Source organism: Lissotriton helveticus, chromosome 7 (assembly GCF_964261635.1).
Source record: "Lissotriton helveticus chromosome 7, aLisHel1.1, whole genome shotgun sequence".
In the NCBI taxonomy this organism is placed as follows: Eukaryota; Metazoa; Chordata; class Amphibia; order Caudata; family Salamandridae; genus Lissotriton; species Lissotriton helveticus.
In genome coordinates, this window is record NC_136068.1 from 871,716,417 (window position 1) to 871,731,773 (window position 15,357).

Below are 15,357 nucleotides of genomic sequence, written 5' to 3' on the forward strand. Positions count from 1 at the left end.
AAAAACTGACATAACAGGAAATAACGGTCTCATCTTGGATTTGGACCTGTTACCTTTCTATGGTTAAACCATCATCATGGAGAGGGCTGGTAATATGTCTTAACCAAGAAACCAATCTGAAAATCATAGTATTCACCAGGTAGGCAAAAAAGATGCCCTGGTTAGACACATCTTCAACAGCACTGCATTAAATGCTCCATTACCATTCACTCCCAGTAGTCTGACTAGCTCACATAACACCCCATCACGGTGGCTACAGATTCTTCATTAAAGAGGTCACCAGTATCAATATCATATAGAAAATGCACTAATGTTAATTCATCAGTATTTCTTTTTTTATATTTTTTAATTCGTATTGCTTTCTATGATTATTTGCCATGCAGCACCTCTAACTATGGCTATTATATGGACTGATGTTTTGCTTGCTAAATGGTGGGTTGGTTGAAATGTTCAGCTCAGCTTACAAGATTTTGGTATAGATATAAAAGTAAAGAATGTACCACAACATTATGTTAACTCAATATCAGAAATAGGGATACAGAAAAGGAAGCTCTAGAAGCTTTTCTTAATGCTACCAAGAGGTTTCCTTGCTGTGGAACTGGAAACAAATATCAGCTTTCCTCAATACAGGGAAGATGTGAAATCACTCCAATAATATATGGCATGAAAAGACTAAAAGTGGCAGAAGAACAATTCGTTGATAAAGCATGGAGTGAACATTTTAAAGTTAGTGATAAATCAATCTTCATGACTTGCTGGATCAAAGAAACCAAGAGGGTAGGACTTGTCACATCATCAGCAAAACCAACCATAAAAATAATGCCAATAAGACAGATGAGCAAGACAATCAACATAAAACTTATCATATCAGAGATAGAAAAGAATATGAGAGCACTAGAAACCTTTCAGTCTTTAGGCCAAGTAGGCCTATTTGATTCCTTAGAGACTGTTCAGCCATATTTAGCCAAAATAACAAAATACAGAGAAAGGAGACTCTTTGCGCTATCAAGAAGTGACATGTTACCACTTAATAGGACTTTAAAGAGAGGGAAGCAAATGATCTCGTGGTCTGCCACTGTAGGGAAATTGAAGACATGAGCCCTTTCTTGCTAATATATCCTCTTTACACCAAGGTTAGAGGTTATAGCTTATTATCGTCTACTAAATAAGGAACAAATGGAGAGTGATGAACATGACCGTATCTTCTTCCCACTGAGCAATATCTCAGAAGAAATAACCAAGTGGACAGGAAGATTTCTTGTGAAAACTTTGGACCTGAGAGAGGAACACTAGAGTAACAATACTCCAGAATAAAATATTTTAATGGTAGCCATATCAACGTTGCATAACTTAGACGAGCTGAAAAAGCACTTGTGTGTCTATGTTTGATTCTAGTTTGTTTTTATTTGTTCCATTTTGTTCTTTTTTGGCATAAACTCTGTACGTCTGGTGTTGCCTTTGGATAAAAGGCATTACTGGATGCCATAAGCACCTGTTAAAGAAATAAATTCAAATACCACAGACCTCTTAAGTCGGCATCACATTTAATATCATGCATCAGAGATCTGAGGTTTGTCATGTTCCCATAGGACAACCAGAAGATTCTGTTTCTTTTTATTTCAGTACTTGCAGTCCTGTTTTACCACTGATAAACAGGACTACAGGTACCAGAGTTTAAAGAAAATGTTTGGGTTTTCCACTCATGCAAGGACCATGGACCTTGAAAACTTGAATGTCTTGCATGCATATGGAAATTTGCCACTGAAAAGGCGCCACGGGGAAGAGATCCATTAATCAAAGTCATCTTTTAGAAAAACAGTTCAAATTTTTGTTCAGTGAAATACAAGTGAACTGAACAGCATGGACCTCAATTCACCAAAATACCAGGGGTAGTGGAATAGAAATCACACGTCATGTGACCTTCACCCACACTTACATACACTCTCCTTCGTGTAACCACACTCTCACCCAGGAGCACACATGCAATAGACATTTAAAAACAATTTGTTACTTACCTCAGCTCCCAGTTAAGGTCGGTTTCCACCTAATTGTACTCCATGTTTTTACACTAGTAGTGACTAGTGTAATATTATTCATTATTAGTGTAATAAAATAATGACTGAAAACAAAGCGAGTGGAGCCCCAACTAACCAACGTTTGTTGGCACAAGTGGTCACTGTATTCCTGGTGCTACCTTTTCCCATGAGACCATGGGTCACAAAGGAAGTGCTAGGGGTCACGAGGGGCAAGCTAGGGGTCACAGCTGCGACCCCTGGCGACTCCTAAATGTTGAGCCTAACGGTCAAATGAGACCCAATTAGAGGAAGAATAAGGCCGATGTTCAGAAAATACCTGCATTGCCATCCCCTCTTTTGTGTCTGTAGGAAACACTGTTTTGACTACAAATAAAGTATTATACGTAAAACATGTTTCATGTATATTATCCAATTGGAAATGCAGTGGTGTCTGCATTATATTTTACTTAAGTCAAAATTAAGCTTTCACAAACCTACCTTTAGATAAATTGTTTGTGTCCTTTTCAACAAAGCCTTTAAATCAATAAATCATGGGGGCTGATATCTAAATACATCTCAGAGCGGCTAAGCAGATTACTTTACAATGTCACTGAAAATATAACAGAAATTATGACATCAGAAGTAACAATTAAAGCAAGTATTTAGTGGGACTCGGTTAAGTTAGGGTTTAATTCACAAATTTCCATTTAATATTTTCTTTTATAAACGGTGTTTAATAGGTAAATATGCAAATACAATTCCAAATTGTTATAGGCAGTACTTATGCAGTGACTAAAAAGCAGTAAAGTATTACGTACGGAATTACATTGCCATTAGTTCCCAAAGATTCTTGGGAAAAAAGCATATAATAATTGTAAAGTGTTAACTTAATTTTCATCTTTTTGTGTCCTTTCGAAAACTGACAAAAGGCATCCACTTGTACTTTCTTTGTAGAAATATCAGTGCATTTAACTCAGTTACTCTCTGCATGATTCTAAAAAGGTTGTTCAGATGGGAAATATTTAAAAATAAAAAGGTATAGTTGTGATGAAATGCGAGCGTCTTTCCATTAGCTATGGAGAACACTACTGAAATGGCATGCTTTCATTCAGAGCTTCATACAGGAGGTTTTTGTTGATGCTAGCCCAGTCGGGTTAAGCGCAATTCTTGCACAGTGGACACCCAAATGCTGTGGCTTACGCAGGCAGAAGTTTGCCCCAAACTGTACATGCTAATTCACCACCTGAGAAAGGAAGTTTAGCAGCGGTGTGGGCTGTTGAACATTTCCACGTATTCCTGTATGGTAAGCCTTCCACGCTTGTGACGGATCATCAAGCATTGCTGACCATCTTTCGCAATGCAAAGGCTAAGATGCCTCCTTGCATTGAACGTTGGGGTTTATGATTACAAGAATAAAACTGCACAATTGTGCACCATCCAGGAAAGGTTCAAAACCCTGCTGGCGACTTCTCACGAGTGCTACTACAGTGCCATGGGGTCCCCTTCAAGACGGTTGAAGCCTGCATAAATTTAATTGTGAAATCAAGCACACCCGCTGTCATTTCTTTGGAAAAAATTGTCGCTGCCACGAGTCAAGATAGTGACATGTTAAAACTGAAAGACATTACTGCCCATCAGACTTGAAACCAGCACACTTAAATGCCAGTGAATATCAGAAGTTTAAAAATGTTAAAGATGAACTGTTACTCATTGCCACAAAGCAAGCTCTCTGAGACTGAGTCTGATTTCCCCTCCTCAGAGAGAGTATTGAAAGAGAATTGAAGGTCTATCATCCATGCAACTGCTTTCATTGAAAACCACTCAACACACTTTAAACATGCCAAAGAACCCAAAGCATGTATGGGAAAGAACTGCCATTGAATTCTTCAGTCCTCTTGACAATGGACATCACCTGATGGTGATAGTTGATTAATTCTCCCGCTTTCCATTGTCAGACGATCACTCATCCACCACTAAAGAAAGAGTAATTGAGAGATTAGACAGCATCTTCACGACATGGGGTGTTCCTGCGATTATAAAATCTGACAACAGCCCACCTTTGAACAGTTGACAATTCAGAGACTTTCTCAGTCATCCTAATGTGAAGCATCAGAAGAGCACACCTCTTTAGCCACAAGAAAATGGCCTTGTCGAACGTTTCATGACTCCTCTCAAGGAAGCTGTTCAGCATGCTGTATTGGAAAAGCTCAACTATAAAACTATCTTAAATCCTAAACTTCGAGTTTACTGTTCGATCTCGCACTCGAACGCAGGTGAAAGCCCTGTAACCTTGATGTTTGGGAGAGTCATGTCAGCCAAGTTACCTCAATGGACCACAAAACATCAAGTGATGAGGAAGAAACCCGTTTAAGAGATCGGGAAAGTAAAAGAAAAATAAAAGCCTATGCAGATAAGCGCCGACATACCAAGGGCATTACAATCATTAGAGGAGATAGAATGCTTGTCTTTCAGCCTAGAAAATGGAAATCTGATGCTCGCGTCTATGCTGAGCAATTTCCTGTTGTGACCGGCAAAGGAAACATGGTGACTGTTCAACGTCCTTGAAAGTCTATCATGTGAGATTCCTCACATTTCTGACATCTGGCTTGTCATGCACTGATGTCAATGTAGAGATTAGGTCTGAAAGGACAATTTTAGACCCCTTGATAGCTGTTGTTCCTACATCTCCAATGCAGATCATTGACACTTTGACTGCCTGTCTCCAGTTTCCGAAGACATAGTCGGTATGTGTGATCAGAGCGCCACAAAGACTCATTAAAGACTTATAATTGTACTTATTTCTAAAAAAATGTTACTTTTTTATTTAACAGAGGGGGGCGATGTAGTGACGTGCTGATTATCAATGACAAAACCCATTTGGCTCCTGATGAACTTCATAGAACTGTGACACGAGTGTTAGAGCGTGGTGAAGTGAATGCAGATTTAGAATGTTGAGTTCGCAGTTACACACAGAAGAATAAAGAAGTGTTATATGAAGCATAGTCATTAGCGGGAAACTCGGCTGGGGAGGACACTACACCGAAGAACATATCTGCTTGCCAATATGAAAGTAACCCTGGGCGTAGTGGGGCTATGCTGAGGTCAATGGAGTTGTGAACAAACTCCGCAACGTCATCTGCCTCCCCCCTATATTAACAAGTACATTTAAATTACTTACTCGTAAATTAAAACCACTTACCTGGCATGCGGCATCCCTGGGCTGTCCTCCTCCTCTTCCTCGCCGTCTGGGTAATCCTTGAGAAAACTGTGCATGGTGCGAACCCACACATGCACATTTTTTTGGTGAGAAATGCGCAGGCGCGCGTGCAGTTTTCTCAAGGATTACTGATACAGTGAGGAAGAGGGAAGCCCAGGGACGCCGCATGCAAGGTAAGTGGTTTTAATTTACTAGCAAGTAATGTAGATTTACTTGTCAATATAAGGGGGGTGGAGGCAGGGGCTGGCCAACTCTGCTCCACTGCGAAGTGTGTGGAGATTTGCATTCTCTGCGGAACGCGGAGGAAGCAAATCTCTGCACACTCCGCGGGCGGAGCAGAGGTCTCCGCCCGGGGTTAGATAAAAGGCATACGTCTAAGTCTAATTTTTCCAAGAACAACACTATGAGAGTTATGGGAATTAGCTGAAAGTAAAAAAGGGACATGGGAGGAAGACCCACCAAGAATTAATCTAACACGACTAGGATCACCTGTATTTGTAGAGGAATGCCAAGGAAACTGATTTTGCAATGCAACTTCAATGGGGAGAAAGTACTTTGAAGCGGATTAGATTAATGCCCCTTATACATGCACACAAAACTGCATTGGTACCCATTAAGCAATCCAAGGATCCCCTCCAGCCAATCATCCAAAGCAGCCGGGGGTAGCTGCATCAAAAGCTAGCTTTGCCTGAGAACAGTTGGCACCAGGCGCCACTTAGATTAAACCCATTGGCAAGACAGGGAGTTCTATAATCCAATGAATTAGATGGGTGTTCTTGAAATTATGTTTGCAGAATTTGTAGTGTACTACAAAAGACAAAAGATGGGAGTGGGGCAAGTTACATACATTTTATTTTTATGTGTCATAAAAATGGCTAAGTGCCTTTTGCACTCTTCTTTATTTAATCACACACAGAAGCAGAAACAAAACCTCTGATGAATAATGGTGCAGGCATATACATGTTTCTGTTTTGTTAAAACATCTGAGTCTTTTACTCCCCTACCCCTGATATTACTCTTAAGAAATGTATTTCATTGCAGCATCTAACACCCCACTCACTTTGAGGCCATCACAAACTACCGCCAAGCCCTGGCAATACTTTTGTATTGGACTGCTTCCTGGTCACGCTAAGCAGCAGCAGCAAGGAAGTGCAAGTGGCACCAATGAGAGCTCCCGTAGCACCTGATGGAGCATTAGCAAAACTCCAAATGATCTATAGGCAGAACTATAAGCTATAATTTTGTCTATTAAATGATACAATGACGAAGATGAGTAAGTGACATTAACGTATCCAATTGTTAGAGCGCTCCACCTATGATCGCTAATGACTGTGGTCCTGATGAAAGTCCACCAATCTTTAGAGAAACCAATGGACTGAAGCATGTCGACCATTGAAGAATAACTATCTAGGTGTGGTGAACGACTCGCACATCCACCAGAGAACCACACACTGTTTTTAATCGTACCCCTTCCTGACAAATTAAACAAAGTGTACAGGAAAGGATGTATTTTTAATATTTCACTTTTTTTGCCAAAAACAAACAAATCACGACCATCACAGAACCAGATGGTCTCCCTCCAGGTGGAGGAAAGTTTACTGCCTGGAGAAATGGAAACTCAGGCGGAAAGGACCCAATGATAAAACCAACCACCTAACTTCTTCTAGCAGAGAACCAAGATATACCGCTACCCATGAGTTAGAGTGTATGAGGGCCTTTGTACAACACTCATAGACCCTGGCTTGTCATAGACACGTAAATAATTCCATTTTGATGAGAAAAACATTTTTTACATACATACATTTCTGCCTCACTATGTAAAGGCTTTAACTGTGTGCCTAATTTTCAAAGAATATATAAGGTTCTTGCAGTGTTTTAATTTCCTCTGAACACATAGCTACCTATTTCACATTAGTTAACTCTCAGTATGTACAACATATTGTTTATGCGTCAGATGGGTTGCCTTGAGGTATGTACATCTAGAACTGCTACGTTCACTATTGATCTTCTGTTAAATTACTTGTAGTCTTTTCTACGCTAAAATGTTTTCTTCTGTGTTCGGAACACCCTCTTTGTTTCAGATTATGAATGCATTTGTGCTATTATTTTAATGTAATTTCTGTGGAACCTTGAATGCTAATCGCACTGCATCACTTTAGTATGGTATTTTGAGTTAGTCCAAGAAACTTTTTTAAACCATGCACTGTTTTTATTTTTATTTTGGACTAATACAGTGTTTAGCAAAAAGAAACAGTCGTTGGTATGTGCTTCTTGGTTGAATGCATACTAAGCCATAGGTAGCTGTCATTTATTACAAACTGATAGACACTGCAGAAGCAATATCTGTTAGGGTTCAGGTAGGCGTAGAATGTATCGAAAACAAACCTGGAGATCTGTGCTCAGGCATACATACTCCACCCTACACCGGCAACACTTTCGAGGAGACAATGAGATAATCAAAGAGGAGAACATCTATAAAGACCAGCATGTCTGGGGCTCTTTGGGTATCAACAAATGGCCAACTGACAGAGCTATAGTTTGATCAAATGATTAAACCCTAACACAGGCATGATTAATGTTGAATTGTGATTGGTGCTCTGGGAAGAGGCTATCACCTAGCCCAGTGTCACCATGACGGGGTCTCGGATACCCCAGATCCTGGAGGACTTGATTAAATGACTCACATTCCAAAGTAGGCCACGATCCTGCAATCCCTTTACACTGGTTAAATAAAATGAGTGTGGCACAACTCACACACCAAGGTATTCCACTGGCATGGGTGCATTTGCATCTTTACAATCAGTGTCTGAAACCCCTGAACCAGCAGGTTCAATTTACTGAGACTCACAGGGCCATCTCCTCCAGAAAATCTGGGAGAGGGGGCAAAACCCAATATGAACTCCTGTTGAAATATTCTTAGGGCTCATAATACCTGGTTTACACAATTGATGGTTCTTCAGAAAATGCCTAAGTGACATCCCATCAGATATGCATATATTAAGTGGGAGAAAAGGTTTTAAACTATTTCGGGGAGAATCTTAGAATGGTGATACAATGCCATATTTAAGGAACCAGGAATATATTTCTGCTCCTACACTATGTTACCTGCATGTACCTGGAAGATGACCATGGGAAATACATTATTACAATAGAGTAGCAGCCCTTTTAGTCTGAAAATTAAAATTGTGTTGTTGTCTTAGAGGTTTTGTCATCTTGCAATGTTGTACCTCAGTCAGTTACTGACCCGCACTAACAGTCCTTCAACTGCTGCTTAACAACCATAGGAGATGCCTAGACATCTACCTCCTTTACACGGTTGGTCCCGAAACATGGCATGAAATGCACTATTGGTATTTTGGAGCAGCTACTGTCTCCCAATTAAGGAGAACTATGGCCAGGTAATGTGTCAATATTATAAAATCCTACGAGGATTCTGTGGACCACTTCCTTCATGTAAAAGGACTGATGGATATTGGCAGGGAGAAGCATTTATTTGCGGGTTTGTATAGCGCTTGGAATAAACTCCCAGAGGAGTATCTCCGCGCTCAAGACAGCAGGAAGCAAATATCCGAACATCTTACTGAGTTTCCAAAAAAACAAATGAATCAATTACATAATTTTAAAAGCAAAGATACAGCTAATTTTGTTTAAACAGAAAAGTTTTCAGTTGTTTCCTGAAAAGGAGATGGTCGGAGCATTGTCTCAATAGGAGTGGGAGAGCGTTCCACAAGATAGGACCCACCACTGACAGAGCCCTACCACCCAGTCTAGTCCTGCTGATCTTGGGTACCCTCAGCAGCAACTGCTCACTTGACCTTAGTGTGCGTGTAGGGACATATGGTACAAATTTATTAGCCAAATAGGCCGGTCCTAAATCATGTAAACCTTTATGTATAGTACAACAGGTCTTAAACCTCACCCTTTTGACGTATGGACAACCAGTGCAGTTTATCCAACAGTGGTTTAGATGGAGATCTGGGGGGAGCATTGCGGACTAGCCTGGCTGCTGTGTTCTGCACCACTTGCAGTCGGTCTAGCACCTCTTCATTTGCACCCGCCAGAAGACCATTACAATAATCAAGTTGGCTGATCACTAAAGCCTGAGCCAAGGTTCTTCTGATGGAGTCCGGGAGGAATGGAAATATCCTACGGAGGAGACCTATCATGTGAAAGCAGGATCCCACTGTGGTATTGCCATGATGTTTCATAGTCAACTCCGGCTCCAACCGTACCCCAGGTTCTTGATTATTTGTTTAGGTTCGGGAACTGGACCTAAGTCTAGTGGCCACCAGTCAGGAGACCATTGGATCTTAGCCTCACCGAAAAGCATCACCTCAGTCTTACCAACATTACACTGAAGAAAGTTGGAAGACATCCACTGGGATACTGCTTTCATCCCCTCGGAGAAAGATTGTATAACCTCCGGCGTTAGTGATTTAAAGGGAAAAAGCAGCTGAGTATCATCAGCATAGGACACTGGACAGAAACCAAAGGCTCTTGTTATGTCTGCCAAGGAGGCCAAATAGGTGTTAAAAAGGGTTGGGCTCAGACACGAGCCCTGTGGAACCCCCTTGGTGATCTTAACCTCATCCGACCTAAGGTCACCCATGGTGACACATTGGGTGCGGTCGGAGAGAAAGCTCTTTATCCAGTCCAGTGCCTTGCCACTGAGTCCATTCAAAGTCAGTCGTTCGATCAGGCATTGCGTTACTTGTTTTCCTCCGGAGTCATCTTTGGCCTGTATCATCAATAATAATAATAATATTGCAGGACATCCTATTTCTGATTCAGTCTCCTTATCCACTCACTCTCAATACAGCTCATCTACGAAGAAACAGCCTATTCCTTCCTTCTTCTTTATTGTAGAGAGGCCTCTCTCGCTCTCTCAAATTCAAAATACGTTCTCAAACAAAGGTAGGTCATTATTATCATCAGTTCCTTACTCTCACAATGAGCCCTTGCATCAGACCCCAGTGCTGCGTGAACATCTATGGAGGCCATCCAGGAGTCAAGTAGCATGCAGATACTTCAAGCAACAAGGTTAACTCAAAGGTTTGTTGGAAACAGCACACCTACATAACGAATACCCGTTCAGTGGCAGAATAGCTTTCCTCTTCAACCTTCAACTCTTCCCCTCACCCTGACATCTCACCCTCACTAGAAGACATCTTAGACTTTCTATGCTGACGTAAGAATATTCTCTGCATTCCGCGTGCCAGCTCATAGTCCAGGTTGGTAAGATACACATATAGGATGCCACTTGATGATGTGGTGTTCCCTACCCCCAGACAAGAAACAGAAAATGTAGAATAACAACAGCAAAACAAAAGTTTGATTCTAGGTTTCATTAATCCTCTTCCATAATTAAGACTGCAAATAAAACACTGCATAACATAAGTAGGAGATCCACTTAAAAAATGCCAGAAAAAGTATAAGACCACTGCCACAGCCACACTAAGAAGCAACGTTGACTCTCCTCTCTAAATAAACAACAAACATGACACTTAGCATTTACGGATATCTTGCATGAAAATGTAGGTTGTAATTACCACTTAGATTTTGAAGAAATACACACTTCATAAACACACTCGTTATGGACTGCAAAACCTGTATTGCATAAATGAAACCAACCTGAACCTCAACGCCTGGATACCCCACGGGGTGATAAATCCTGCTTTACAAATCCGGATTAATTGATCGATTGAACCCACTTTGATATCTTTAGTATATTTGTATAATATAAATAAAACTCAGCTCTTCCAAGCATCTTTCAAAATTATTTCTAATATATATAGAAGCGTATTTAAACATTTCTGAACCCTCCTGAGAAAAATGTTTACTCCTCCATTCCCGCAGACATTCCCACATAGGAAAAAACATGTTGGGGACACCAGAATTCTGCTCATAATTTTACTTGACCTATGTAGTTAATGTGGCATTACAGGCATGGTTGACATTAATTTACAATCATGTTAGTAATAGAGCAGAATTGAAACTCACGTCCCAGATATGTTTTATTCTGCATCAATAGCAGAATATTTGGAATAAGGCCCGAAGCGTTAACAAGTGTAGCATGTGTGATTACTAGACATTTCATTGTAGGTGAAAATTACAAATACATTGATCTAAACTCTGGTCTACTGTAAATGAATCTGTTGTAGGCACTGGTATCGATTGGCATTTTTTTAATGCTTATATATCAAACATTTGCCATGCTCAAATCAATCTTGCAACCAACCTGCTCGTGTTAATTTTTCACAGATTAAAAAAAAAGAAAAATGTATAGATATACTGGCAGCCAAAGCATTCCAGTGTATGGTTTGGCACTACATGATATCATTGCTTAGTGATAGAACAAATGACCTCTACAACCCTGCCATTCGACAGCCATGGCAGACTCTGCAACCACAGTCGGGTGTCAGTATGCAGAAAGTATGAATGAATATTTGATTAACTGCAGTCAACTAAGGAAGGGCTCATCCTACCTGACTCAACTGTGAATTGCCTTTTGAAAGAATCTGGAATCCACTCACGAGACAAATTGCATGTGGCATATGATCCTGCATGAGGAATCAGTGCCAACAGCACTGGCACGCTTAACGTGCAATTCAGAACAGCATTTTAATTAGACTTGTTTTGAAAATGCTGGCTCGCGTTAATACAGTTTGATAAATAGTTATGGGGCTCTGCATGTACACAGTAGTGCAAAGTGCTTGGGTAGCCTAAATCCACGATTAAAAAACACTGGCACTAGAATGTAATGATACCTGGTACACTTATAGGGCACATGACAGTGAACGATGTGCTGGCACGGATAACACGTGCTTTTATAATCGAACTCACGGTGCTCAATAGAATGTCCTACCACAGATAAGTGGGCCGGCCTGGGTGCAAACCTGTGGCCTTCAATTCACACGCGCCTCCCCCGTGGACGTATGATTGCAAGGTTTCCTCGTCGGCTCTTGAAAAGATGAAATTTTGGGCATGTGTGAAGTTTTACTGCCCACCTTCCCCTATCACTATTTTAATGTCGTATACAACTCAGTAGAGCCGGTAAGAGCAGCCTAAAGACATGCCGCCGGGCCCCTGTCTGCCATCGCCGCGGGTGGGCAACATTGTACGTCTTTGCCTTAATCGATGTTCGCTCCCTTAACGGACATTTCAAACCCGTAAAGCGAATTGACTTGCTCTCAGCAACCAATTTGTCATCTTATTGACCCTCCACTACTTGTATTGACCCAGAAACCGGCCATGGGAGGAAGGCACGCTGCAGCAAAACCCAGGATGGCTTGGCGCATCGTTTAAGTCTGCGCACGTGATGCTGTTACTCCTAGAAGGTGGGGGTGGGTCATTCTCGCATTGTAAAACTACATGAGTAGCATATAGAATATGATTAGGGCAAACATGCAAACCGCTGGGTCATTCCGACATCCTCGTCATCGTATTAACCTTATATGGTGTTTCACTCTTAAAGCAACAGGAGCACTGATGTGGCGTTTCAAAGACATCCGAGAGACTAAGTCCTGTACATGACTGATTGGGGTGAAGACTGAAAAACTATCACCATGCCGACTGTTTCTCGATCAATTCGCCGGGTTATGTTGCCTTCGTATTTACCTTGGCTGCCTTGCCTTCCAAATTCCTAGTGCAGTTTGTTGTGCGTAAGGTGGTAATAAAGGAGAAAGATTTGGAAGAGAACCGAGTCACAAAAACTATTTGCATAATAGTCTGAATAAGAAGCATTTAAAACATTTTCACTTCAATTCTCCTTGACAATTCCTTTTCAGTGTGCACGTGTTGGGATCAGACATCTGGTGTCCTCTGCTGATGCTACGCACAAAAAAGTACCCTTTGCCAATTTACAAAACACTCGAATTTAGAAACGGTATTCGAAGGAGAAATTGAGCAAAGTGCCTAGATGAAAGTCGAAATGGCAAGGCATTTGTTCTGAGGCGTTCATCTTTCTAAGTTAGATAAATGTAGTTCCATCTAGCTAATATATATATGACACTTAAATGCAAAAAAGTTAATAGTTTGTGCTGAATAGCATAACACTACTAAATATTATTCATATTTAACCATGGTATATCAGGACCAACAGCTACGGAGGGTCACTTTAATGCTACTGCTAAATAGCCCAGAGGCAGTTGTATCACTTGTAACCATCTTAAGATTGTCAGCCGTCAGCATATTTTAAGATTCAATTTCAACTCTGAGCCCAATATATATATATATATATATATATATATATATATATATATATATATATATATATATATATATATACATACATACATACACACACACACACACACATATGCAAAAATACACGTCCCAGAATGCAACGTGTTGTCTATAAAACTGTGCCTGGCTAAAGATGCCGTGAATACCATGGGACCCGCAAGACAGCCATGTGTTTGGGGAGGCACATCCACTGGTACCAGCGCCCACAAACTGGAGCGCTGGCTGCAAAGGTTTATCAGCTGCCACTCACTTTCAATTCACGCAGCGTTCTGCGATTTCCCTGACCAGCTTTCATGAGCAGGCTGAGAGATAGAAGAAAAGGAAAACATCCCCATCAACCTGCCAATCCCACGCGAAAATCTGAGCCGGGCCCCCGGGGAACGGGGTGGGCCAATGGTGTGTGCATTGTCTTAGCAATTAGAGAACATGCCATGCCAGCCACCAATCTCGGGCTGCTCCAAAATGTATTATAACATGCAATTTAACAACAGCTCAATCACCGCGGACATGACAGCGAGAGGGGCATTAGAGCACTCGCGGCTTTATTATCTGTCCAGAGAGTGCTGGGCATTATCGCTGTCTCTGGGGAGGTGAAGCCGCTCCCACCGGAGCCGAACACTGCCCCTTCCGTCAGTCATCATCAGCTATCAAAAGACCCGGGGACGGTGTACTCCCTCCCCCTTCATGACCCTGACCAACCCCCACAGGTGCTGAGCACAGCCCATTAATTCTGCATCTAAAGCACCTGGGAGATGACTACTCCCTCCTCTGCCTGGCCACTAGCACCACGCACACCCGGCAATTCACTCATCTGCTGTCAAAACACTGTGGGTAAATTAGCACCCCCCACCCCCCTTACAAACCTGACCACCAGGTCAGAGGGGCCACGTACAGATTTCACGCAATTGTCACTATAATTTTGTATTGACGCTTAGACATCAATTCGACACAGACAAAGCAAAGCACTTTGCTCCTGCGCTTCCCACCCCGTCACTCTCAAAGTACTACCTGCGACGCCTTTCAAAAGAAGCACGCGGCTACTTTATGTAAAACGTCAAGACACTGAATTAATGAAAAAAACGGGAGGCAAATACGCCCAGTGACTTAACTGCAGGTATGACATTCACAGATTTAAAAATAACAGAAAAGACGAAGATACATATAGTTGTTCTTGTGCGGGCGTTAGGCGAAGTCAAATCAGTACAGCCAATACAACGCAGATAAGTACTGAAAAGAGCATTACCAGCACGTCCGAGGAGCTTCACTACACCACTTTCTCCCTGAGAACTTCGGGTGTTTTCATCTTTCTGTTTGCGACAAAATTCCACTACTTCCAAAAAAAGGTTGGGAGGCTAAGGAGGTGGCTTCGCGCACACCTCCAACAGAAACCAAATTCTGCACGGGCTCTTTTTTTTCCTCCCTCCTCCTCCTCAGAAATCCGCCTCTTCCACACGCTCGCCCTCGTCTCCAGTTCTCCTCAGACCGTCGAGCCACCCAGCAGGCTCTGGGAGCAGCAGCAGCAGCTCAGTGCTCCGACCTGCAGCCTCTGCATCCAGCCATCAACAGCTTCGGAGCGCAGGCACGGCGACCCAATCCTCGGGCTGCAGCCACACTACTCCCGCACACACGCAGCGCCGATGCCAGCCCCAGCCTGCCGCTGCAGCACTGTCTGCAGGACCTGCTGCTGGGACTGCCTGCTCGCCTCCGCCCCCTGTCAAGGGCAAACGCATGCAGGAGGGGGCACACGCGTGTGCTGCCTGCTTGGGTCCTGATTTAGGGGCGCAGGGGGTGCAGCTGCTTCCCTGTTTTGTTCTTAGCGCCTGCTGGGTGCAGGTGTGGTATTGCGGTACGCACACATACCTGTCTTTTGCAACAACAACA

The 15,357-nt window shown here is 42.2% G+C and overlaps 1 protein-coding gene across 1 annotated transcript in view; it reads right to left on the reverse strand.

Moving 5' to 3' along the window:
- Positions 1-15,101, reverse strand: part of LOC144769317 (teneurin-2-like) — an 853,614-nt gene extending 838,513 nt beyond the window's left edge. Inside the window, exon 1 of the mRNA XM_078653392.1 lies at positions 14,720-15,101. The gene's annotated coding sequence lies outside the window, so the exon portion shown is untranslated. The remainder of the gene's footprint in view (positions 1-14,719) is intronic.
- Positions 15,102-15,357: the final 256 nt, after the last annotated feature.